The 27,006-nt window shown below is 45.3% G+C and overlaps 1 protein-coding gene across 1 annotated transcript in view; it reads right to left on the bottom strand.

Moving 5' to 3' along the window:
- The window catches only part of LOC119404354 (toll-like receptor 6), a 124,983-nt gene extending 112,228 nt beyond the window's left edge, over positions 1-12,755 (bottom strand). The window contains exon 1 of the mRNA XM_037670899.1: positions 12,641-12,755. The gene's annotated coding sequence lies outside the window, so the exon portion shown is untranslated. The remainder of the gene's footprint in view (positions 1-12,640) is intronic.
- Between the last annotated feature and the right edge of the window lie 14,251 nt (positions 12,756-27,006).

Below are 27,006 nucleotides of genomic sequence, written 5' to 3'. Positions count from 1 at the left end.
ATGCTTCGCAAACATACGCATCCTGTATACAGGTGTCACAGTACGAGATGTAATATCGTAGTAATATTGCGTAGTACAAGCGTACATTGCCATCGGGCGTCACACCATGTGAATATCATATAACGATTTGGTGGTTTAAAGCCAACTACCCATTGCAAAAGGCACACACATTGCTGCGCATATTGCCTTAAGACCACGTAGTGGGTGCATCGCAATTTCGAAAGTTTCTCGCGCATAGTTGCTCCCGGTTTAATGCACGCTACCCATTACATAAGGCACACACCTTAGTGCGCGCATTCTGTTGAACACACATAGTGGGTGCACTGATAATTCTAAAGAAATGTCACGCGTACAGACGTTCTCACACGCCACCGGGCTCTTGACTCGCTTGTGATGGATTCTGTCTAGTCTACAAGCGCCAACCACACTGCGTTGTCTTCCTGATCGAGTTTTGGTGAGGCATCAGTGTCAAGCGGCGCACGACAAAGAGGGCGGCCACGCAAGACGGAGGCAGAGAAGGCAGACACCAAAGCTCGGCGTGCTGCGGCTATGCGACCACTTTATACTTCGTCAATTACATTGCAGTAATGCACAACGTGAACTTCTCGAGTAACAACATACAATAAGATGTTAGCAGTGCCGTCGCCATTCCGAGCTGCATACCGGAGCCTCCCCACGGCACTCGCCGCCCCCTGACACTTTTCTTGGGGCGCTTTCGGGGAGACAACGGATTCCCGCGAACGAGGCTCACCTGGCGGGGCGGAGGAACGGGGGCCGACAGGAATCAACCAGAGAGCCCCGAGCAGCGAGCGGCGTAGTACACGTGGACCTCCGTGAACAGACGGACTTTGGACTAGCCCATGTACACCTTGTCTTGTAATTTCAGTTTTAATATAGTTTTCTTCTTTTAAAATCAAACCTCGCTGCCTTTCATCATTTTGGAAATCGCTGACAAAGAAGTATGCACTAAGTGGTCGAAGTACGCACTAGGGGCAGGATATCGCTATCGCGTTTAACTCTTAAAGACGGAGCTTAAGCGTCCCCCAATTTTTTTTTATCAGTTAAGTGTGTGCGTCTCTATAAGTCTAATACGTCATTCGTGTGTTTGTTTAATCACCGTGTACATTATGATTAGAGGCCGGATTTTTAGGCACTAAAAAAGCCCGTTTTAGGCGCCAAAAATAGGCAGGCAAAACAATGTTTTACGCTTCCAAAATCGTAAATATCGGCACAAGAAATTTTCACATGAATGCAAATAATTTCAAACGAAGACGTGCGCGACCTTTATCTACGACAGGAAAGCAAAAATGTTATTGCTTAAGATGGCACAAAGGCGCCAACATTTGAACATAGCGTGCGTTGTCCCGCACGGTTCGCACTACCGTGTTCTGCAGAGTGAGTCAAGTGTCCACTGTCGAATCAACACATTCCTGAGCGTCTTTCCGGCATGACTGAGAAGTGCAGAGCAGGAGCAGACAGCCAGATTGCTAAAAGATCAGAAGGGAGGGATTCCTCCTATTGGCCGGGTCGAATTGCGTTGAGCCAATTTCTCCCCAGGCAGTAAACCACTGGCGTAGCCAGGGGGGGGGGGGTTCAACCTTCTCCCCTCCCCCTAAACTTTTCAGTTTTGCGTGTGTGTATATACGCGCACACATACAAACGCATGCACGAATATATAAAGTATGGTTGTCCCCTGTCCACCCCCCCCCCCCCCCCAAAAAAAAAAAAACATTTCTGGCTACACTACTGCAGTGAACACCTTAAAAAGTAAAATACAAACAAAAACAAAAGCTGTGGGCACATCACATTTTTCTTTCTTTCGTTTTTTTTTTTTTTTTTTCACTTTCCATTTCCGCTGACAGCTCTCCGCGGTTTCGCATTCGCCAACCGCTCGGGCCATGTCAGCGCGTCGGCGAATGCTCGCCGGCGTGTCCCGCTTCACTGCTGCCAGCGGTTGTTGGTTGGTTGACTTAGAGAACTAGAGTTGGTTGAACTAGAGGACTGTAGGTTGAACCCCATAGTTCCCAACAGTCAATCTTACGCGGTAACATGAATAAAGGCCTCAAACAGCACCCGGGAGCGAAACTTGAGGCTAAATAGCCTTCATATAAGCGCCAATTTTGAAAATAGGCATTTATAGGTATTTGTAGGCATTTAGGCACGAACGCCAAAAATAGGCATTTATAGGCACTATAAAAACACTATAAAACCCCTTCTTAACCTCTAATTCATGCTCATATGTGAAAATGGTGCGATAGGAGCGCAAGGAACAAAATAGACATTTGCCTAAAATCCGGTATGTAATTATGATATTCACCAAACACTTAGAGCAAGAAGTTAAGTGGTCAGCTAGGAAAAATCAACAGCGTTCTTTAACAACGTCGTCCTCTAAGTCTACGTTCTACATCATCTATTGTCTCAATGAGAAGAGGCACTTTATTACCTCTCATGATATGTAGAAGCGGCATCTGCAGTTTCTGACTAACGCGAGAAGTTTATTAGAAATCATTCGCAGGCCCTCTTAGCATGGTCAAAAATGCAAAGAAAAAAGCCACATGTGAGGCGCACTGTTGATACTGCTTTGGATGGCATATGGTGTTTTAACCTTCAGCTTTATATTTTGTTTCCCTTATTACATTTTCGTATTTGCGATACAACACCGGTTCGTTCGTCGAAGAAGTCATGCACTTCAGAAAACTGTTCTCTGTAATGCACTCGGTGTGTGCCCCTCCTCATTTTTGTAAAATTATTTCTAGTTGAAGCAGCTGCAGTAGCATACATCCGTTGGGACTTGTAATAACATGCTCCTTTTAAATATACCGCAAGATTTCCCTGCGCATCGTCCTAAGTTAATCAAAGAAGGAAGACTTAGGCCCTTCTCAGAGAAATGTTTAAGGACCACGGATGAGTAAAAGATCAACAAGAGATATTCTCTACTGTCAACAGCCAGATTAGCCCTATGCGACGGGTTGACGAGCGCAAGCATGTGAGCACTAACTCAGTCGTCTTTCCTTCCCATATTTTCATTTCCGCAGTCTGGCCCACTAGCTCTTGTCCCCTAGCTAGCTCACACCAACTGCAGTCAACTTGCAGCCTGTGGCCCGTAAAAAAAATTTAGAAGTGGATTTACTCAACGTTTTTAGAACCTTGGCTTTATTATTGCAAACACCAATGGACAGCGGGGCTGAGCGACGAAAGTCTTATGCGCTTAGCCTCTCACCCTCACCCTCTCTTCCCTTTCCCGCTCACCTCCCTCCTCCTCACTCCTTCCTTGCCTTGACACTCGATTGCTTTACTATGCTTTACCCTCTCCCTTCCTTCTCGCCCTCGCTTCCCTTTCCCAAATCTGCTATGCTAGGCTTTCAGTTTCGCCTATATGCTCGGCCTGTGCTATACTTTCCATCTCGCTATGCTCTTGCCCCCTCTCCTGGCCTGACTATGCTGCGAACGACGCTGTGGACAGACTGAGCGCGGCTATAAGAGCCCCGCTGTAAATATTCACGCAGGAGAGCAAAACTGCATCGCGTCAGTTTTTCTAAATAACTATTGCACTCGTGCGCTGGTTTTCTAAACACATAATGTGCGAGTTCGAAGTCCTGCAGCGTTATCCGGTGGTCGAACAGACAGCATCTGAGCGGCGCCACGCCACGCCAGAGCTGGCGCGAGTCCGCATATTATAAACAGTTTATCCAGTACTCTCACCTCAGAAATCTTAATTAGCTATCGCCGTGAAGCCTCCCAGAGTTGCGTACGTCTTCTTTGCGTGATTACCGACGGACATGCACTTTTCAGCGCTCAGTACCTCCTTCCGCGTCGCCCGCTAAAAGCGGTATAGCAGAAAACGCCACGCAAGAACGTTTTGACAGCGTTTACAAAAAGCGCGCTTTGTTTCCCACCAACAGCATGGAGCGTTTGACTTTCGGAAGAAAAGCAAAGAGAGAATGCGCGAACCGTAAACACGACAATGACCTGCTCGTCTGCAGAATGTGGCCACTGATCTTGACAATGGGCGCAGGACGGGTGACGTGCGCGGCCAGCTGTGCGCTGACAAGACGTCGCTCCGCAGCCGCGCTCCGTCTCCATCGCGCACCAATTCGGACTGGTGCCGCTCGAAGCGGGCCGCCTTGATAGCCGCCCACTTGGCTAGCATTCAAATGTGAACGGGGAACTGGGCTGATAATAGCGCCGCGTCGCTAACAGATGCGTAAATAATCTTTTTTCGCAAACAATGCATGCTTAATGCAGTCCTCGGCACTTCACTCAAGGTGCTGTAAGGGAAAGCATAGAGTATACAGTTAAGAGCCAAGCGCGCTGCGGTGGCTGTAACCTCTGGCATTGTTCTACAGCGTCTGGGCTCCTCTATGCGTCCGTCGGTCGGACAGCTTCCCTCGCTCCGTTCTCGATGCGTTCCCACGGAAGCTCTAGTGCGCGTTGCCTATGCTGTAGAGTCGGTACCGTCACAGTGCCTGTACGGGGCGATGCGCGCGGCATTACTTATGGCTTGCGTATACCTCGGGGATATTCACGTATGGGCTTTGGCTCGTACGTGCGCCATGCCTGTAGGCTTGCTGTGTAAAGGAGTATATCGAGAAAAATATCTATAAAATGTCGGAACTGCGTCGAAACAATTGCACATCTACTTTCAGTAAACGTTCGCGTTTGTTTCCGAAAATGCTACGGTGTCTCTGAATTCTCCCTTCACCGGTTCCTCACTGAAAATTTGCTAACGGAGACAAAGCTTTCGTCGAAACTGTGTCCTCTCACTCGAGCATAAGTGGCGACAAAAAGAATGTCGCACTGACTGGAAAACGGCAGAAGACAGCACAAAAACCTTGGACTTGAGAATACGACATCGAGCTAAAGCTGACGAGACAGGAGTGATAAAAGTAATATCAGCCAAGGCCCCCCAAAAACCGTGAAATAATAAAGAAAATATCATAGCCGCGTTGATCGTGCTTTTTTTTTTTTTTTTTTTTTCGCCGCAGTGGAACTGTGCACCACGAATGTGTACCAGAAAGCTAAATAGTCAAGGTGGACGATTGGGCGAGATGGTGATTCATGATCGACGTATGTATACTGCGCGGTAAATAATCAATTCAACAATTCAGAGATCGCGCGCACCGCAAATTTGTCGAAAGAAGGGCGCTGTGCGTGAGTTTTTGGCGCACATTCCTTTTTCATCGCTGTTCTGGAACACTATTCCTGCTCGCCGGGTTTACCACGCGTGTCATTCATTCATTCATTCATTCATTCATTCATTCATTCATTCATTCATTCATTCATTTAAATCCAAATTGGCCCTCCGAGGGCGGCATTTGGACGACGTGATAATCCATAAATAAACGATATCGTTGCCGAAACGCTTAACATGTAAGAAGACATCCGAGCGTGCTTCCAAGAATAGCCCCTTCGGTCACGGTGTACACAATTGTGTACGCGAACTTCGGAGGCGCGTCACGCGGCGCGTGTTTCTTCAAATGGCCTGAAACTCAGTGTGCGCATTCGTGCACGCTTCCTGAGTGGACAATTAGTTGTGATTTAACTTCACTGTGCTGCGTATTGCCTCAGAGGATCATTTTGTTGGAGGCAATATTGTGTTAGATGATCGTTCGACGTGCCGCGTTCCAGGACCAATGTGAAAATTTTTTGCTTTGGCCGAAACGAATACAACCAAAAAACGAACTGTGCGTACATTTTGGGCCTAATAGTTGAGTCTTTTTATGCAAGTATTGAAGATGACAGATTGCAAAATGATTAGATAATTAGTCACATGCTAATTAACGTTAACCACTAAAACTCACACAAAACAACAGATTCCTTCTTTTTTTTTCTTTGAATGTAATACTGAGTACTTCGGAATCATGCCATGCGAATTTTACGCAATTGCAGACAGCGCATCATAATTCGTGACTGGAGGGGATAGGAGATTAAATTGTAACTATAATGAGTGCCTTAGGTGGCCACAGAGACATATTTGAAATATTGCGTTTTCACACATGCGTGGAAAAGTAGACAAGCCGAAACTGTTGCGCTCCCAAGCTCCACCAACGCTAAAGTGCCGAGTCATTTCCTGGTTCACTATCCTTTCCCTTTCCACGTGCGCTCCAATAATGTTCTGGTCCCGTGGTAGGACCCTGGCGGATTCAAATTAGCAAATTTAATAGACGTGAATGTAATTAAGATAAGTTATAATACCAGTAGGACGAAGTTTATTCAGTGTGTTGAGCGGTGTGTATTACTATGAAACTTTTTTTTTGCGCTTCTGGCCGCAATTCACAAAGCTGGTCTAACACGTCAGGGAGGTTAATGAAGGGTAGTTCCAATGGACATACTGAGCATACGACTATACTGTAGATAACGAAGGGAATCAGGTCGCGAAGAACGGATAGTAAGAATTCAAATATTCGTCAAGCTGGCCCTAGTTTCATAGAATCAAGCCCCAAGAAAAGTGACTCAAGGTCACTTTACATGATAATGATACGAAGATTGCCCTCCTCGATAAAAAGCATATAAATTTATCTACGCTAGTGTCCGTCGTTAACGAAATTTGCGCAAATTTTGAACAGTTTTTCTACTACAATCACACAGACACACATGTATGTATGTATGTATGTATGTATGTATGTATGTATGTATGTATGTATGTATGTATGTATGTATGTATGTATGTATGTATGTATGTATGTATGTATGTATGTATGTATGTATGTATGTACGTACGTACGAATGTATGTATGTATGTATGTACGTACGTACGAATGTATGTATGTATGTATGTATGTATGTATGTATGTATGTATGTATGTATGTATGTATGTATGAGCATTAAAAAATATCTCGCCACAAGGAACGCAGAAAAATAGACTATTTTAATGTTCGAAAATACCGCGCGCACACTTGTCAAGGAACGAGTGATTCTTATCTGCTGCTATACCTTTGATATCCGTCATGACGTCTATGCAAATTTTCCTTGGGTGCATTTCTTTTTTCGCGTAGGAACAAGCCTGGCAGCAGAGCCCTCTTCACTCAGCGCTTCAAAGTCCGCATCGACATTTTAAAGCTTTAATGCCGTCGTGATGACACGCAATCCTGTCTTTCACGTTGTTCACATAGCTGGCAGGGAGACATAAAAAAGTACTATTGCAGTTACCGTCATGTAGAATGTCCCGGAGAACAATTATACATTAAATCTGCAGACAAAATAATAAAGATTATATTGAAGTGCGTTGCTAACCTGAAACGTTTCATATGCGTTGTTTATTCATTTGTGTACTGTAGTATGCGTCTTTTTCGATGCGTCTCGATCGCGTTTGCCGAAATCTTTGCGCAGCTGCGCCTCATTTCTATGTCGCCAGACGATTCCTCGCTATCTTGTGCCGTCTTTTATTATCATCACAACTCATCTTCTTCTTTCTTTATTTCTTCCATGCGCAGATAAGCTTCAGTCAACTTTGGCCTGTCTCTCTTCCTCTGACAAGAAATATCACTTTTTGTGACTGTTTCGATGATTCAGAGACAACTGAAATGGATAAGGTCTGTGAACAGAATTTCAAGTTCGAGTTGCTAGTGCTTGCAACGTTGGGTGAGAGGCAAGGTGAGGTACAAAGCATGCAGTTTTGGATTTCATCTCAAGAAACATATTGTTGCGCCCGGACCACCTTCTAGCGGAGCTATGGCTGTTTTTTTAGAGGTGAACAGCCGAGTGCTTTTTAACTTAACAAGGGCAGATAACTATGTTATTCACGATTATCTAGAGCAGCGCAGAGACAAGAACGTATGAGAGGAGACATACAAGCGCTGATGTATGATGACAGCGCTTGTATACGTCGTATGTTGTTCGTCCCTTGTCTATGCGCTGCTGTAGACAGCCTTTTTAACGGACTATAATATGTTCAAAAAGATTTGAAAAGAGGCCCTCCACTGACGCTCCTCTTTCCTGATGGAACCACTTCCTGGGGGAGGAATTTTTTTGTTAAAATAATAAACGTTTCAACAACAGCAACTTTCGCTGCAGCGTGAGCGACCTTTGACTGCGTGGACGCCGTCCGCGCGCGTGCGCGCATTTATGGCATCTTTCCTTGCTGTCTGTCATCTTTCTATTGCATATAGGGCCCAGATGGTTCTCTGGTTAACTCATAGACAGATTTATAGGAAATCGGATGGAGAGGGTTGTATCGCTGCCTCTAGCTTCACTTTATTTGAGCTTTATTTGACCAGTGAACGCTTTCGTCTGGACCACCGAACAACATCGACGGCGGCAGAGATTGTAGCCATCCGCAAGGTAATTCGTTACATATCGACGCAACCTCCTCACCAATGGACTATATTTTGTGACTGTAAACCAGCACTCCAAGTGATAGAGTCAGCACTTAAACGAGGGCCTTATTACATACTTGCTCACGAAGTGGCCGAATTACACGATGTCGCCCTGAAAACTGGCCATCGTATCATGTGTTAGTGGGTTCCAGGGCACTGCGGTCTGCAGGGCAATGAGCAAGCCGATGCGGAGGCAAAGATGACCCATGATAACGCCAGAGTACTAGCTATCCCCTTTTCCCGACCGGATACTAACACCGTAGTGTACACACTCATGAGTGAGACTACAGCAGCATATTGGTCTTTACCAAGCCATCGTCACCGCCGGCTTCACGAACTTGACCCAAATATGAGTGTTAGAATCCCACCAACCATGAAAAGGTGTATTACAAGCTTATTTCACCGAATACGACTAGGTGTCATCAGCGCGATATTCTGAAAGCGCTGAACATGTTTTTGCGCGATACAGAGCTCGACGAGAGACTGTAAATAGTTTTTGGACATTCAAGGACTTACTTCGTCGCCACTTTTCTCCATCATCATCATCCGCTTCTTATCTCCCCTCTCTTTACTACCACTCTGCCCTTTCCTAATGCTGAGTAGCAGGCCAGAACATTGATTCAGGCCGACCTCTCAGCTTTTCTGCCATAATAAACCTTTTCTCTGAAGGCGCAATGAGCGATGAACACCCATTTCTTCTCTCTGTCAGTGACCTCGGCCTTATTTATTAATTCCTTAGATTTGTGATACACAGGCTTCCGGCTCTCTCTCTCTCGCTCTTTTTAAGGCGGCAAGACGTGATCGTCTAATGCAATCAGTCAGGGTTGTAGTGTTCTTATTTAGTTCGCCTGGAGAGAGAGAGAAAGAGTAGAGGAAGGCAGGGAGGTTAACCAGAAGTTTGTATCCGGTATGCTACCCTGCACTGGGGTTGGGGAATAGGGGGTTCTTAGTAGTTCTTAGTAGTCTCATTGCGCGCGTACACTTTTTGCCGTTCGCACCCCCATTATAATGCATCCACGATGGCTTTAAACAGAACCGTCAATCGCATGCAAAATTTGCTATGCCGTGCACCGCGGCGGGTCAGAGCACAGGGAAATCATCCATACGCAAACCTTCTAGTATGCGTCTTTGGGCTGGTCGTTTTTGAACTGTGAACCACGACATGGTTAAATAAATAAATAAATAAATAAATAAAAATAAATAAATAAATAAATAAATAAATAAATAAATAAAGAAGCAGACACCTCGTTTCTTTCGTGCTACTTTCATAGCAACAGCGCTTGCGCTGATATGCGTCATACGAACACGTGAAAGGCGTGTTTTGACACGTAACGCTACAAAAATTATTGTTAATTTTCAATGCGGCAACGTGTGACGACTTCTATTTCCGTTAAATCGTTATTTGTTTATTTATATTTCAGCCAGCCTTCGGATGCCGACCTATCATTTAGCTAAGAAAATGGAGTAGCAGCCCGCAACGCCGGTGAACAAAATGCACCGTGCATCGAATGATTTCGGCGTGCAAGCTTTGCTCTCTTATTTTATCAGCAATAGAATGCTTGGAAATTGACACTATAACACCCAACATATACTAGGTTTGACTAAGTGAAAACTAAGGTTCCGGCAATAGGGGCAATTCGAACAACCTGTCGCGAAAGTGTCAACAAGTGTGGTCGGTAAAAACTTAGTGAATGGTCAACAACACGAACAGAGTAATTCGTCCGTTCGCACTGTTGAACGTTCAGTGGGATTAAGAGCCAAAGGAGACACGACAGCGGTCAAAACTTGAGAAAGTGGCACTCGCCCACTGAATGTAGTTAATGTCCGCTTCAGCAAATTAGGACCTGCTCCCCTCCCCCCCATTCCGTTTTTTTCTGTCTCTCGCTCGAATGCAAATTACGCGATCGCGATGCGGCGCACGTCAGGGTCCGTGAGCGTACAGGGGAGGCTTTTCTCGCTTACCTGTGCTGTTGCACTTCCACAGAAGGTGGCACGTTTTGGCGCGAAACACATTTCGCAAAGTGATCGCGAAAACAACACGCTGCTTATGGTACCCTGTGGCAAGAAAACATTGATTTCGCGGAAACTACGTAGAAGAAAACCGAAAATGGGCGTAGAGTAGTATATTTTGTATGTATGTATGTATGTATGTATGTATGTATGTATGTATGTATGTATGTATGTATGTATGTATGTATGTATGTATGTATGTATGTATGTATGTATGTATGTACGCTGGGGCTGCTTGCAAATAGACTACATTAATCATGCGCGTCATTCAAATTTCCAGCACATGTTCAAAAGAGAGGAGGTACAGACACGACCACAAAAATGTGACGCGAAGGAGCTTGGTTTGTCGCTTGACACATTAGCTGCATGCACGAATATAAAGGGGAGAAAATGGACTTTCTCCATTACGAATATGCGTGCTCCTTAATGACGTTCATGCCATATTCGAGCACTTGTCGTATTCGCCACTATGTCATAATACGCCACTGTGCACACGTCTAGGCTGAGAATCTCTAAAGCATATTAACTACATTAGCTAGAGGCTATCTGCACCTCTTACTAGAGCTGTGTTGCTTTCGCTTTTTACGATACCCACGCAAAGGCTCATGTCATGGATATCGAATCTTTCTTATTATATTTAGATCAGCGTATGCATGGCAGCAAAACGCGCAGTGCTCGCGTACTCTTTTCAAATATTTCGAAAGAAAAAAAAAGCAAAGACAATCTAGAAGATTTTATAAAATATATATTGGTTAGTGAGCACCGTAGTAGTAATTTTTTTATGCGCTGGATAACTCGCAAAAAATTGCTTTTTTAGCAAGAAGATGAATATCTGTGGACTAAACTCTCTTATATTTCGCGCTCGATCAAGACGAAACTTGGTTTCTTCTTGATCAAGTATCACTTGATCAAGAGTATCACTTGTGTACTATCTTAAGCTCTATGACGGTAGTGAATTATATTCAAGGTCAATAAACCGCATTTGACGCAAAATTTAAAAGTTCCAAGAACCCCCGTGTCTCTTCAATCGCCGCGCTTGATTCAGGCGCCTGGGAAACGGATAATTATGAAAATACTATTTTGTTGAAAGGAAACGTAAACTCTCAGTTACGAAAGCAAAAAAAAAGAAACGCTATTGCTAATAGATCTTGCTTGGTTAAATATGTCGAAAAAATAAAGAAAGCATACATGATAACAAACAAAATAATCATGCTAGGCCACGTTACTCCGAATGAAGAGAAAATGGCAGCACATGTAAAGATGCATTAATCACATGTATGGCACAGTAGCCACAGATGTCTAGCGGTAAGAATTATAAAATAATTAACTAAATAAAAATGGAAAGACAGAGAAGGCGAAAGGCGCGACGAATATGCGCACACGCGCATACAACGGGACGCAGACAAAGCCATTCGCACAGGCTACTGGACCTCAAGCAAAAAACTCCCTTCCCTGCCTTGTGGGACGATGCATGGTGGGGGACACCGTTAATGCTTAAAGCATCACCAAAAAGTGAATAGCCAGCTCAATTATAGTTACTATTAAAACTGCATTCCGCTTAAGGGGTTGCAATATACACGAAACATTCACTACGCTGCATTCGGAATCAGTCTTTCTTTATATAGGCTAGAAAGTGCAATCATGCACCGAACCACCTCCGTTAAATAACATTTAGTTACATCTTCACGTGTTTCGTGTGACGAAGCATGTCTTGCTTCGCCAGTTCCAGTTGGTGTTCTACTTTAACCAACCATACAAATTAAAGCGAACAAAAAACATGCTTTGAGCATTTAAACTGAATGCCGCTTGAAACGAACTTAGGTCATCAATATGATTTCACTTTTCCGGCTATAGCACTTGTGTCACGTGTGATAACACACTTTCATCGATGTTTACTTCGTGTCTGTTCTTTAATCTATAGATTAAAGCTCACAACTGAAGCACAACACAACACCCTCCCTGACTGTTGATGCCTCGCTATCAATGACGGTACGCACCGCAACATCTCTCGCCGCTTCTTTTTTGCAATCAACAGACGACTTCCTTTTCTCTTTCTATTGAACTTTTTGAACTGGCCTGCAGAGTGAACGAAGCAAAAGTGGCAGCCTGCGCTAACTCCCGTGCTTGTGACCGCCAACGGTCCAAACACGGGAGTTCGCTAAAGCCGAGTGACGGCTTTATCCAAACGTCGCGAGCTCATCGGTCGGCCAAGTGCGCGCCTATTTCACTCCGCCTGCCTGACACACAAAATGAATCGTTCCCAGTTCCGACAGCCGGCCGCCTCGGGCTGGATATGGTGATCAGCACTACCTACCTTGACGAATGGAGCTGGCGCGCGAAGTCGCGACTCCGGTCCGCGAGGCGGCTTCGGTTGAAGGCGAGAGGGGATCAACTGTCCGGAGCGCGCACCCGGGCCGTGCGTGCGCGTCGTGTCTGCCAGCCGGTCTGAGAAGCGGCGCGCAAGAGGAGCGCACGCGGTGCGCGATCACGCTGGGCCCCGCCGACGGGTGAGGGCGAGGACGGCCCCCTTTCTCCGCTCCCTGTCGCCCGCTCTCTCATCGGAGGACAACAAAGGGAGGGAGGCAATGATTTCGGGGACTCGGGCCGCGGGAGAGTTGGCCAAGGGTGGAGTCCCGATGAAAAAACCGTCGGCGGACAACTTGTGGACATGGAGCGAGAGCACCTCCAGGACAGGTAGGGAGTCTTGAATGAACAAGTGCTTCAACGGCTGCAGTTGTCTTAATGAATGAGCACGAAAAAGCGTTTCTTTAGTACTTCTGTCCTTCGCGAAGCAATAACTACGAGGTGCTAAGTTGCACCTCGAGTAAAATAAATGTATTTATACATGTAGGAACCTTGCTTTGTATTCAGTGCTTGTGTCTGGCACTTTTGAAACAATCGACGACTACCAAAAACTCCCCAATTGTCAAGCGCACTAAAAAAAAAAAAGGAAAATAGAAAGATACTGAACAAATGAACAAGAAACGCAGGGAATTCTACGCGTATAATTTATCTCCTCCGGCGCAACGAATAACGTCCTTTTAGTCGTCTATTTTGACCCACCGATGTCACCATTTCAAGCCTTCTTCGAAGCTTTTAATCTTTTCGCTTTGTACTCGGTTTACGCTTCGCCCTATTGCCCTCCACTTGTCATTTCTAGAACGAGATCCATCGTTAGCCTGTACTGCATCATAAGCCTAATTAATTCCGTTCGTGTTGTGTCAGGAAAATTTCTATGGAAGCTTGAAGTTAATGTGCTCTGTCACATATTTCTTCGCACTTTGTGAGTCCAACTCCTCACTGACAATAGGACACCACTGCCCTCTAGATACTCTGAATCCTTCAATCCTTTCCTGCCGAGAGGCCTGGATATATGTTAGGGAGTGGGTTTTCTCAGTCATGTTTGCTGGTCGGTGTGATTGTACTGGTGTAACTGGACATAAAAAGAAAAAAAAAGAAAATATCTGGTGGAGGAGCAAGCTTTAGGAATACCGGCTTCTTTCATGACTGAGAGGTCGCTTTAGCGAAATGAATCGAAAGAAAAGAGCACTCACCCCGCCGTTTTCGAGCGCTCGCTAAGCATTACAGCATTTCGTTTGCACCACCACCACAAGGGCCCACCGTAATGTTGGAAGCGGCAAGCACAGTCGCAAAAAGAGCCAGAATCTAAGAAGCAAAAAATATAGTCGGTGAAAGAAACGGATCATACGATGAACAAGGAGCAAAGAAGCGGGAAAAGCAGGAGCCAACGAGAAGTGGCAAAGAAAACGCAAAGAGCGGGAAACAATGGGAAAGTCGGAGACGTGTGGCAGGCAGCACGCGGGGAAAGGAGGACCCCGGCCACAGCTCGGGCCCAAACTCCACTCGTCGGGAGAGGGGGCCCCGCCAATTTGCTCGACACCTCCTCTCCTGACCCTCCCGCTGCTGGGTGGAGGAGGGAGCAGTATGCGTCCGCTCTGCCCCCGTTTCCCACGCTCGCTGGGCAAGGGGGCCGATCGCGCTCTCTCTGCCGCATCAGGAAAGGGAGCGAAGAAAGCAGAGCGCGTGGCTCGGGCGGCGGGACAACCGCCGCGGGGAGTCCAGCACGCAAAGTAATTTCTGGAACGGTGTCAATTGCATTCGCCGTCCGTGTTGCCAGCCTGGTAATCGCTTTGTTACCGCCCGAGACCCGTCTTCAGGGACCGTCGCTTGTTATCTTCATTGCGTGCCTCTCTGCCGTTGCTCGCCGGCTGTGTTGCGGCCGGAATAAGGATTGAGAGGAAAATGAGGATCTGTCCTGGGGGCCAGGGATTGTCACGGGGGTGTGCCGTGGGTTCGGCGACGTGGGTTGAACGTGCGGCTGGAGCGCGTCAGCTGTCGCCGTACCTTACGCGATACATCCAAACGAATATAAGTTCGGTATCATGTCTTTGTATACTGAGCGCCACTGCTTTGAAGCTGCTCCCTTAAAATATAGCGCCACCCGAGAGCACTTCAAAATTACTCTTTTCGATTGAAGTAACACTGGATAACAATGTTGACACTGTGGAATCAGTTATCACATACGCGTGATACATGTTGACAAACCCCGCACAAGCGAAATGAGGCGCGGGCCTCACGTGGGCCTGGTGACGTCACCTGCATTGCGCTTCTCATATCCCACTCCTGTGACTTCCTCTCGGTTCTTCTGATCTTCACTCTAATCACCCTTTCTATTCGCAATGCCCACGAACTATAGGCGGCGCGCCGTGCGATTCAACATGGCGCCCGGAGGAGGGTCAACCCGTTTGTTAGCATAGGAACAGATAGGACGTGCGGACGTACGGCCCGTGCCACTTTCACCGGATGAAGTCATGAGCTGCACTGAATTGGATATGATACCAAAATACTTTCCCAAACCATGGAAAGTGCTAAGTACTCGCCACCTAATTATTTGCTGCGGTTTGAAAGGTTATATTTCCGCTCAGTTCCCGCGCATCAACGATGATGCGCGAAATCCTGTGCGTGCTACATAAAACTGCATGAACTAGAACTGACGTATGAGCCGACCGGCACTCCGAGGTAGTACTTACCGAGCCTGACTTACGGATTTGCCGCAGTAGTACGCCGACAGCGAGTAGTGCCATCGCTGCTGCACGGGACCGCACGTTTAACGTGGTGATGGTTTGCAAACACATTACGCCGTCGTCATTACTTGCGCAGTCAGGAACGCGGAGTTACTTCAACGGAACACAAGCATTTAACATCCCATTCAGTAGCACTTGTGTCACAGCCATGCTGAGACTCTAGCCGTGTGCAACTCACTTCACTCGCATGTTGCAGGTTCGATCAGCACGATCGAAACATGAATATTGAAAAGAATGCACACGTATGCTTTTCGCAACGTCGAATAATTGAACGTGCAACAGGCCTCAGGCCTGGCCGACCACCCGACCTTGACCGCTGGATTAGTGGACCTCACCACCGCTCGTTACTGGACTTCATACACGAAGCAAATTTATATGTGTATTTCTGAATAAATATTATGCCTAAGGGCAGACTTTCGAAAAAAAAATAATAATTCGACGATGCAAAACATTCGTGGAATAACAATGCCGTTCGGAAGCTGCCGGTGAAGTACAGGAGAAGTTAGCCGAGAGGCGGGGATTGTGGCCGTGACTGCACGTCCCATCACTCTAACCATTTCGCTTCGCTGGTCGAGCTCGAGTGTGTTGGCGGCAAGCGGCGCTCCATAATATCCACAATAATTGTGCTACATGCAATGCACACGAAGAACTATGCTTTTATTTTGATCGCGCTCAAGGATATTACACATTAAATACAATCAAAGTGACTTACGAGCGTGAAAGAACATTACCGCACGAGGGGACGTGAAATGCAACTCGCCCCTCATGAGTTAGCAGCTGATCGTTCATCGTCGCTGTCACTCTCGGTGCTTTCACAGCCTTCTACGTCCAGTGAAAAGTCCTCGTCGTCAAGATGGTTTCTTTCGACATCACTGCTGAAAGCAATCTGAAGAATATCCTCCGCCGAACGACTTCGACCACTCCGCGTCACCATGTTTACAAGTAGAGAGACGTTTAAGCGCGGACGCAGGGCGGACGCGCGAAGAACATATTTTGCTCTCAAACCGGTCAACAAGCAAATCTCTTGCAGTGTGCTGCCACCTATCAACAAACGTACAAAAACAAGCGGCGCAGCGCTGGCTATGAAACCAACACACTGGTGAAGGACGGCACTGAAAGCGTTCGCTCCACGAAAGGCGTGGAGCAGACGCGTCTTCGAATGATTGAACGTCGCTCGCACGATTCATAACAGCGCTTTCCTGACAAACATAAGAGACCCTATTTTATTGTATCACCGACTTCAGAAGTTATTGAAGAGCACATCGCGAGCCCGCGCGACCTCCGTACGTACAATGTTATGGGATTCATGCACTACAAGAAACACTGACGAATGCTATGTGCAAGTAAAGCAGGGTGAGCTTCAACTGAAAATGCCAGACGATAACATTTAGCTAACCTACGTGGCTACAGAAAGCCTCGCGAAGCTGATAGTATGTGTACGCTGTGGGCTAGCATTGAAAGCGCGAGTTGCCACATATTTTCACGAACACTTTGCGTCTCGCAAGAACGAACCAGATTTCTCGTGTCATGGAGGGCCCGGTTTGTTCACTGATGCAGGGAACATGCAAAGTCCTAGTGTTCGTTTCTTCCCAACGCGTTAACACTGAGGCTAGCACAGCCGAACAAGGAAGCGACTACGTAGTGCTGCCATTTTGTCGTCTACAAACCCTCCTCGAGAGGACGCTCCTGAATTCCGCTTGGAGGCGCGACAGTCTATGGGCATTGCGAATAATTTAATGTACAAGAACGATGTCCACTTAACCATTGTTCGGCCCCGAAATAGCAAACAGATTTACAATATTTACCTTTTTCGTTTCGACGATTACCGTCATTTACTCCTTATGAGATCGGTCTTGATTCTTGCGAAATATCCATGTGACTGGTATAAGATTAACGCAGGATGATTTCTGAGCTCCCGAGGGCATTCAGTCAACCCATCTGTAAACCACTTCGGTGCGGGACTATGCGAGCTGGGCTGCGATATAATGCATCGACTCTATTTCAGTGTCATTGCCTGTCGCACTTGGTCACTGGTCGGAGAGGCGGTCCGCGCGCGCACTATCAACGGCATCAGCTGGTCATGAATTGCTGATGATAAGAGTGGCATATATTCGAGCAGAAGGCTTAGCTACCACAGCGTCACGATTCCGTAGCGATTGTCTTCCCCTCGACACGATTCTTCCCATAGTTTGCTAGTGGCCTGTGTAGCCTGCGAGTGAGAAGTTACCAGGTCATGTGCGACAAGCGCCACGTCAAAGGCAACTGTAATGTCGTGAACGACGAACATACTAAAGAAAGAAAGAAAGAAAGAAAGAAAGAAAGAAAGAAAGAAAGAAAGAAAGAAAGAAAGAAAGAAAGAAAGAAAGAAAGAAAGAAAGAAAGAAACGACGACGCCCTTCGGCGGCAGGAGAGCCCGTGCCGTTGCAGACACTTCACTGAGCAGGCGATGCAATCTGCAGGGTCGTATAGCTACGATTCAGTTGACCATGACGTTTCCCGCACCTGTACTGCTGTACCTGTACCGCACTTGTACACCCAGCAGTACATTAAGCGCTGCTGGATGCTCCACCTCTTGCACAAGCTGTAATGCCAGAAAACTAGCTTTACGTTGCAAACTGAGGAGCAATATCTGACTTCATCGACCTGTCGTGGGCACGTTGGCCAGGGAAAGAAGTGCGAACTGAAGCGCTGATGTGGTGTTTCCTTTTGTTACATCCTCCAGAGACACTGAGTCATATAAACCCTGTGGACCGGGACTCCCGTGGCCATGCTGGATCCCTCGTGCAGTAAGCACGAACAATTTTCCCGAACAACGGCATATACCATAAAGAATGACACATAGCCATGCTTACTGATGCGGAACAAAGCACGAATCGAGAGCTCGTTGGACAGTGTCATGAAGGCCACACTGCGCCATATAATTGTCGCCATGGCATTCGCATGCTTCCCCGATAAAATGCGTCCGTGTCGTGAACAGCTGTGCAGATCATGTGTGCTATTATAGGCAGTCTCTTGGCTACGCTTCAGTACAGCCTCGGCCCCTTTCCACAAAAGTGTATATGCCGTGAAGCGTGTGCTTTAGTGATGCAGAACTATCAGTAAATTGACTATCGATAGTATCGATAGTTTTTTTGAAACTATCGATAGTGTGAACAAACTATCGATAGTGCTACTATCGACAAACTATCGATAGTGCAATCGGTAGTACCATCGTTAATATTAATATAGCGATATTACTGCCACTCGTGTTTATTGCTTTGTTTTGACGTATTCTGGTTTCACCCACAAAGACTGTTAGCAACATTTCACGCAGACCGCGCCGTAACATTTGAGAAGCTTCACAATTGTTTGAGATCATTCTGTTCAGATTACGCGCCGGACGCGAAAAGTCAAGTTTATTCTAGAGCTTACGCGAGCACCAGCGATAACGCTGGAAGGTTTGATGACTGATGTATAAAGGACGACGCGTTCCACCGATGATCAGATTGCTCAACGGCTGACGACTGCTCCCACCACTATCAGTGCGCAGCATGTATCGCTTGTATTTTCAGTTTCGATTTTCTGGGCAAAAGTTCACCCAAATAAGGAGCTCCGTATTTCCCAGTCTTGCTGCAGCGTTCTTCACCGCCACAACCACGTGACAATACTATCGATAGTGGTGTGAATAATGATGCAGTTGCTGGCCGGCCATATTGCCAAAATATTTGCGATGGCCTACTAGCAGCTTCGCTTAAGTTATGAGCAATTTTTGGCAGATAAACTAATTATTTCCGTAGTGAAGATGGCAGAATATATCCATCAATGAATTCGTATCCATCAGCAACCAGTTACACCTTACAATTAACTCCCTGACATTTTTTTTTTCATTTCGAAATCATAAAATGCAATATCAATTTGAAGCCGCGCAGTCCCACCACATGTGAAGGCTTCCTTTCCGCTACAGCTGAACAGTTTGACTTTATGATCATGTGACAGCAAAGCACTCTGGTGAGAACACAAGCGTGTCAACTTTCTCGCCCTTCAGCCTGCTCCTCCTGCTCCACAATGTACCACGCGCGCGGGAAACCAAGTTTATTCTGCAGTGAGCCCGCGCTGTTGATTTTATACTATCGGTAGTACCATCGAACTTTTTTACTATCGATAGCGCTATCGATAGTATTTTTCACCATCGATAGTTCGATAGTGGCTCAGCTATCGATAGTATCGATAGTACCATCGATAGTTCTGCATCACTAGTGTGCTTACGCGTTGTTTCTACTGCAGAATGTACGAATGGTCTCGTCCACTTCGTCTCACGAACCCTTTTCATCGTCCTACTCTTGCTCTAAAGCAGAAGGCTGTGTTTGTTTGGTTGATTTGGCATATTAGCAGGGCTAAAAAGGGAACAGACCAGACGAAAACAGATCATATGAAGAAGACAGGGCGGGAGCCCATCCTGTCTTTGTGTGGTCTGTTCATTCCTTGGCGCTGCTGATATGTCGAAAAGTACCATGTCACCGTCGTTCCCGCAAGTCTTGTCTCTAGCTAGGCGTAACACGCTTGAGAAACGACACTCAGACCTCCTCTTCACTCTGCTCTAATTAAGATTCTTCGTTCACTCTCTGTTTCAGTTTATAGAAGCAATTATTCCCCGAGAAAGTGATCGTCTGCCTTGTCCCTGTTTATTTTGTTCACTGAAGGAACGCCAGAGAGGGTGCAGAACGGAATGAGAACGATGTAAAAATAGTAAGCTTACGTAAACTTTGCACATGACGAGCCCCAAAATACCTAACATGGCGACATCAGTGTCGCATACACATAGTGAGGGTAGTATATAGTAAGATGTAGAAGAACGGTAAGGCATGGCCCACGTAATCTACTCTCGCTGGCTATTTGATCTAGAATAGAGAACTTTAAAGTCCTAACTGAACATTCACCAGAGATAGTCATTTCTTGAGCTAAAAGGCGCTCTCGATTCATGGTCATACACTGTCTGTGCTTCTCACGCAACAAGAGCTCTTCTGAAGTTTCTCATAAACCCAGTCTCGCTGAAATACTTCAGTTTTTCTTAGGGTTGTAGCATGTTTTGTGTGTGTTCTGTATTCGTCGCACACTGTTTATATCACTTAGTCCTACATCATAGCTATAGCAGCAAGCTAGGCATGCCGACAGGCAATAAGCCCCTCCAGTGCTCATTAAAAGGCCTCTCTCAGTCTCCTTCCCCCTATCTCTCTCTCTCTCTCTCTCTGTCTGTTGTAAATGTAAATTTGTGCGAAGATAGCGCAACAAGAATTAACTATGAATGAAAACAACAATAAAAAATGAATCTACTTTAGTGCCAGCAAACAGCATCGCATAAAGAGAAAAATGTGAGCGTTTAAGCATAATAATTTTGTAAATAAAAACAAGCAAAATAACCCTTGGACACGCAGTGCAAAGCATAATGATGACTAAAAAGTCACATTCAGTGTCTCTTTAAAATATCTTCTTTTAAAAGAGCACTACGTGTACCGAGAAAACAATAACAACAAAACGGTTAGAAACTTATTGGGACATTGTCAGAGTCACATGCTGACTTTGGTTTTAGGTTTCGTAGCATGGAAACGACACCTGAATTCTGCATCGAGGACTAACATCATTTGCGCGATCAACAATAAGACGGGCATGCTGGTTAGATCCAGAGAAGACGAAATAACGTATCGGTTAAACTCGGGCGCTTTTTTTCACTTGCCCCGTCCACCAGTAAGTGGTAAAGCAGTTGTCGTTTACTTGAGTTGAAATGACGCCAACATATTTCCGGGTCACTCTTTCAGAAAATCGGGTCAGCGGGTTTGTGTAAAGAACTTTTTTTTTGCTTGTAGCCCTGCAGCATGGACCATACGAACAACTGGTATTCGAGATTAGATACCTCATCTGTACTTCATCCGAGAAAGGACACCACGTGACGTTTCAATGGCTGCCAAGTCACCGCGGCGTGACAGGCAACGAGCACGCGAATAATTCTGCTCGGTCAGCAGCTCTTTAAGTAGACACGGAAGAGACTACCCCATTACCACGGTCTGATGCTGCTGCCAGACTTCGAGTGATCACACTAGATATTACGCCCTCCGTGTGGAATGCACCAAGTAGCCAAAACAGTCGGCAACATCACCTGATCACTTTCCTACGTTTTCGCACGCCAACTGGACTCAGGCGAAGGGAGTCCACCCTGTTTTGCCGCTTATGGCGAATGCCTGTTTCACAGGCAAGTGACTGAGCGGCGGGTGCCGCGGCGATCCAACGGCACCAGGATGCGTGGACGCGGCTTCGTTTCACATGCACCGCTTTTCCGCACCTCTCCGCTCTTGGGGCAAAATCGCTGTCATGTGAAACAGTCTTAAGAGTGGTTTTCACGGAGTCGTTTTCCTTTCGCATCGCAATGGCCCACAGCGCTCTTTGGGACGACTGTGGTAGCGAGGAGACCCTACAACACATCATATGTGACTGTCCTCGCTATAATGTGCAGGGCCCCTCCAGTGCTCATTGGCAATAACTGGCTCACTGGATCACTGGCAAATAGCTCGCCTTGATTATAGAGCTATGTCACTAGAAGCCATTCTGAGAAGTCGTCCTCAGAAGTCATTGCATCTGAGAACGACGGAGGCATTGTTGATTTTTTTTTAAAGACATACCTGCACAAGAGGCTACAGACTAATTGTGTTTATCGCGATTGACGAGTGATGTCGCATACCGCACAAAAGTCACCGACTTAGACGTTGTGCACGCCCTCCCTCTCTCTCTTTACACCTCTAACCTTCAATCTCCCCCATCCCTTTCCCCATTGTAGGGTAGCGTCCATGCACTGTAAAAAATATTTTGTGAAAAAAAAACAGAAATTGTTTGGCAGCTCTCTTGCCACAAAATTTCTGTAAAGCTATGTTTTCTATTTTGAAGCTTTCTGTGTTTTAACTGATTTTTTCCGTTTTACTTTACAGAAGTTTTCTGCATAAACACAATGTTCAGTTTTGTGTTACAGAAAAAAAACTTGGTTTTCTGTTTGTCTTCTTTCTGTTATTTCACTGTTATTTTCTCTTTTACAGTACAGAAATTTTATGTTTAAAAACACGTTTCAGTTTTCAGAGACTGAAAAAAACTGTTTTCTGTTCTCACTTATCTGTTATTTCGCAAATAGTGTCTATTATCGTTTACAGAAACGTTATCTATAAGTACAAGTTCGGATATCGAGTCACAAAAGCTGTATTTTCTGTTACTGCCCTCCTGCTATTTCATTACTGCATTTTAATTCGGGAACATATTTTTTATGCATAAAGATCAACTTATATATATTTTCTTAGAAAAACATTTCTCAGTACTAAAAAGTAGTTATGTCATTTGTACAAGCGATACGCAAAAATATTTTGTTTAGCCAAATGCAATGGCAAAAATACCAATATATTGCGTTTGCATAATCCAAATATATTCCAATTTTTTTTATTAATATCTGGGGTTTTACAAGCCAAAACCACGATATGATTATGAGGCGCATCGTAGTGGACAGCTTCGGAAATTTCAACAATCTGGTGTTTCTAACGCGCACTGACATCGCACAGTACATGGGCCTCTACCATTTCGCCTCTGTCGAATTGCGACCGCCGCGGCCGGGGTCGGACCCGCGACTTTCGGGTAAGCAGCCGAGCACCGGGACCACTGTACTACCGCAGCGGACATTGTGAACTTCTTGGAGCTACACCCGCGAGGTGTTGCTTCCAGCACTCTAGTAAATAACGCAATAAAAACAGGCAGTAGATTCTCCTTTCATGATAAAAGAAACGAATCTTTATTTAAGCACAGGAAATGCTGCATGTAAACAGCTTCAAAATAAGGAAAACTGCGTACATGTTGTCACCGTAGATTCAAACTGGTTTGGAAAATGTGTAGATATGCCGTATTTACTCGAATCTAGGCCGGTCCTGATTATAAGCCGACCCTCGAAATTCGCAAGGCCAGAAAAAAAAAACTTAATCATTGCATGTACTCGAATCTAAGCCGACCCCCCCCCCCCCCACTTTCGCACATCGTTTTTTCGAAAAAAAAAACACCGGCTTAGATTCGAGTAAATACTATATTCATAGTGACACTGCAAATTTTTCGTTGTAACACTTAGCATTCATAGTCTCGCAGAGCTTTGATTAGGTGGTCATTTGTGGTGTTAGGCGGTGCTGCTTCCTTGACTTCTCGACCTTGCTCCCTCTGTCAGGGCTGACTGCTGCGGCTGCCCTAAAAACCAATAATGATATTTTTAGGTGCAGCAGGCTGTTCATGACTATGCTGAACATAATGGACCACACTGAGAACAACACTGATTATGTTGGTGGAGCGCTCAAGAAACCCTCGCATTGCCTCTTTAAGGTGTGTGTGGAATCAGTAAAAAAATAACCTCACGATCCAGATGGAGATTGATTTCTATAAAATTGCATTATGGTTCATACAATGTCATTTATTGCAGTGTAAGGACTTTAAAGGAAATAATGCTCCTCACAGAGCAAGGTTCATGTGCATGTTCGAAACGGGTGGCGCAAAAACAAGAGACAAAGGAGGTCTTTCCTTTGTCCCTTGTTTTTGCGCCGCCCGTTTCGAACATGCATAACCAATTCCAACTTGCCCAGGCATTAATTCTTCTGAGGTTCATGTGCTTTTAAACATTCACCCAAATACAAGAAAAGCTCGTTAATTCGGATTTCACGGGTCCGGAAAAAACGTCTGAATTAACCGAATGCCCAATTATCGAGAGTATCAAAAAAAACAAAAAAACAAATGACTATTATATCAGTGCATTTTCTTTTTCTTGATGAATGCGCAAACCCAGTACCTATTTTGCATATGAGTAAAAGCCACAATTTCTGTCATTAGGTTCATCGTTCACAATGAGACCGCGGCCGAAGACCGAAATGTTTTCTCAACCCATCCCTTATTACGTACCTCCGCGAGCAACACCACCACGCCCACGTGATGATCATTTTGTCGCCGAAAAATTGGCCGGCAACTGATCGTTTGTCCATCGGAATGTAACAAGCGAGTTTTATGTGAACTTGCGGAGTGCCGTTGAAGGTCCTCACCTTCAACAGCTTCCACCATTTATGAGCATTGTGACATTGTGCACGCATAGCCCAAAGTCAAAACAAAGCTACCATGCTATTAAACAAAACAAAGGTGTTATTAAACAATGCGTGTTCTTGCTGGGACCCGAGAACACCGCCGAACTATCTGATTTTTTAAGTGCACGCGCATGATTGCACGGTAGGCACTATGGGTTTCACAATTTAGATCTGCTAAAAATTACACTGAAACCATGGTAGCGCGATAGACCCGGACAAAGTGGATGATGGGACACTACGGGCACAATTTTTACCACAGATTTTATGGCATTGCCCCACACGATCAGGGAAAGAACATACTCATCCTAAAGCGCATGCGTGCACATGTTCTCCATTGCAAACAATAGGAGATATGAAAAAGTCGTGTGTAGCTGTAGATGCCAAATAAACTTATAGACGTATCGCTGATTCAATCTGTGCCCATTGCTTACAGGGAATTCTCGCTTGATTGCACCAATCCACGTCGGTCCTTTGTTTATTGCGTCTCTTTCTCTTTCTGCGTTGTGCTCACAATTATGGTATACCAACTAGCCCGGACACACACCTTGCTCCGGCAGCAGAACTGTATAAAAAAGCGCTATCTCTTATTTAAATTAATGAAAATTTTCATGTTACTTGGTGCCCCTTCGAAATCTTCATTAAACAGTGATTAAAAATACTTCAAACGTCAACCGTTCCATATACTAACGTTATTACTTAAAATCTTTCATGACCGCTCAGGATTCCCGTAGACAGTTTCACACTTAAGCTGAACATTTCCATTTAGTCATACCCTCCATCAGAACCCTCATTGACTTAGCCAAATGGGAGTGTAGTATCAGATATTGGAAATTCCCCAGTACTTGTCTACTTTTGTACTATCTAATGTGGCTTTATCTAAGTTAGTTGCATGAATCGTGTTGAAAAAGTCAGAAAAATCACATTAAGTTTTACCTTTGTGTGAACACCAGGGTTAGGCTGACCTCTTTGCGGCATTCAATAGTAAAGGCGAAGTGTGTAAAGAACATCAACTTGAATGCCTGGCACCGTGTGGTGGATTCGATCACAGCATGGGTATCAATACAGATGGTAAATGCCCCGGCAAGAAAAAAGTTCTCTCCTGGAACAAAATATTTCCTGTTTAGAAATATTCAGCAATATATTGCAAGTATTCATAACAATACCTTTTGCAATGATGAAAGGGAAGCACGGCACGTCTGCGACGTTATCTTCAATTGTACTTGCCTGCAATAATAAAAGTTATGAAGTTAATTATGCGATAAGTAGCCATTAAAACTCCTGTACCCTGGAGTTCAAACAAGCATACGAAGACAATTAAAAAGTTAGACAATATTTTTTATTGAAGTAAAGACACTGTAGACGTGATATAAAATAAAAATAAATAAATTATCTCGATAATAGAAGGTAAATTAAAGCAGCGAACAATTTGAGGAGCAGGCCACTCTGACCTTCTGGTAGCTCGAGATGCAGCACCACCTTAGGGCACTATAGCATCAGTGCCAACTTAGTGTGATCCATTATGTTGTGTCTTAGAGCAGGTAATTTGGGCTTCCATGACACACAAACAACCATATAAATCCTTTTGGACTCTTCGTTTTCTTTACAGTCCTATTTTCGTCCTCGGTATCTCGTACCACTAGCTCAGAGACGGAACTCTCGGAACACTTTTCTGTGCTGTTCCAATGGGCACTTCATGCAGAATGCATTCATGTTTTTGTGCAGTGCGGCATACTTCATGAAACGTGGCACAGACGTCTTGGTGGTACCACAGAGACTGCTGACATACATCGCTGAAATAAATAAAAAGCTGCAATTACCGAAAGAAATAGAAAAGTCTGTTATAACGGTAAGCACTTCTGTAAAGCTCTAAAGAGAAAGGAAAGGAGGCTAATGCCTGACTGTAACAAACATTTTTGCTAATTCAGAGAGAATGAATCTTTAACATTAAATGCTATACCTAATTGAAACATGTTCCTAATGCTTCCAAAAAGCCTTTAAAAGCATGCGCATTTGCACGGACGCGAGGCTAAGCATGCAGACGAATAACACCAGAGCACGTGGGCGCGCTCAGTGAACCTCATTGCAGAAAGTGTTTACGCAAGGAATCAACAATGCATGCGCAATGACGTTCGCAATGACGGTTGCTTCGCGTCGACTATTTCATTATTTAGGCTAGCGAGCCACCAAGTTGCGATTTCCGTCACACTTTTTCGTTACCAGGAATCCACTTATAAAGGGCACGTAGTGGGGAAATTTGTCCAATGATCTGTATCAATCTGGGAAAACTTGCCACCTGAGATGGAGCAAAATGTCCTTCGTTTTATGAAAAGGAGAGGGTCAATTGGTTTTTATTTTTACTGAAAAACTCCTTCGAGTTGGGCTAAGCCATTGGGCCAGAAGACGAGCTGCACCTGCCTGCAGGGCCGTAGCCAGGAATTCTTTTCGGGGAGGGGTTCAACCGC

Source organism: Rhipicephalus sanguineus, chromosome 1 (assembly GCF_013339695.2).
Source record: "Rhipicephalus sanguineus isolate Rsan-2018 chromosome 1, BIME_Rsan_1.4, whole genome shotgun sequence".
Classification (NCBI taxonomy): Eukaryota; Metazoa; Arthropoda; class Arachnida; order Ixodida; family Ixodidae; genus Rhipicephalus; species Rhipicephalus sanguineus.
The sequence above is the reverse complement of the archived record's forward strand: the minus strand, read 5'-3'. Positions and strand labels throughout refer to the sequence as shown.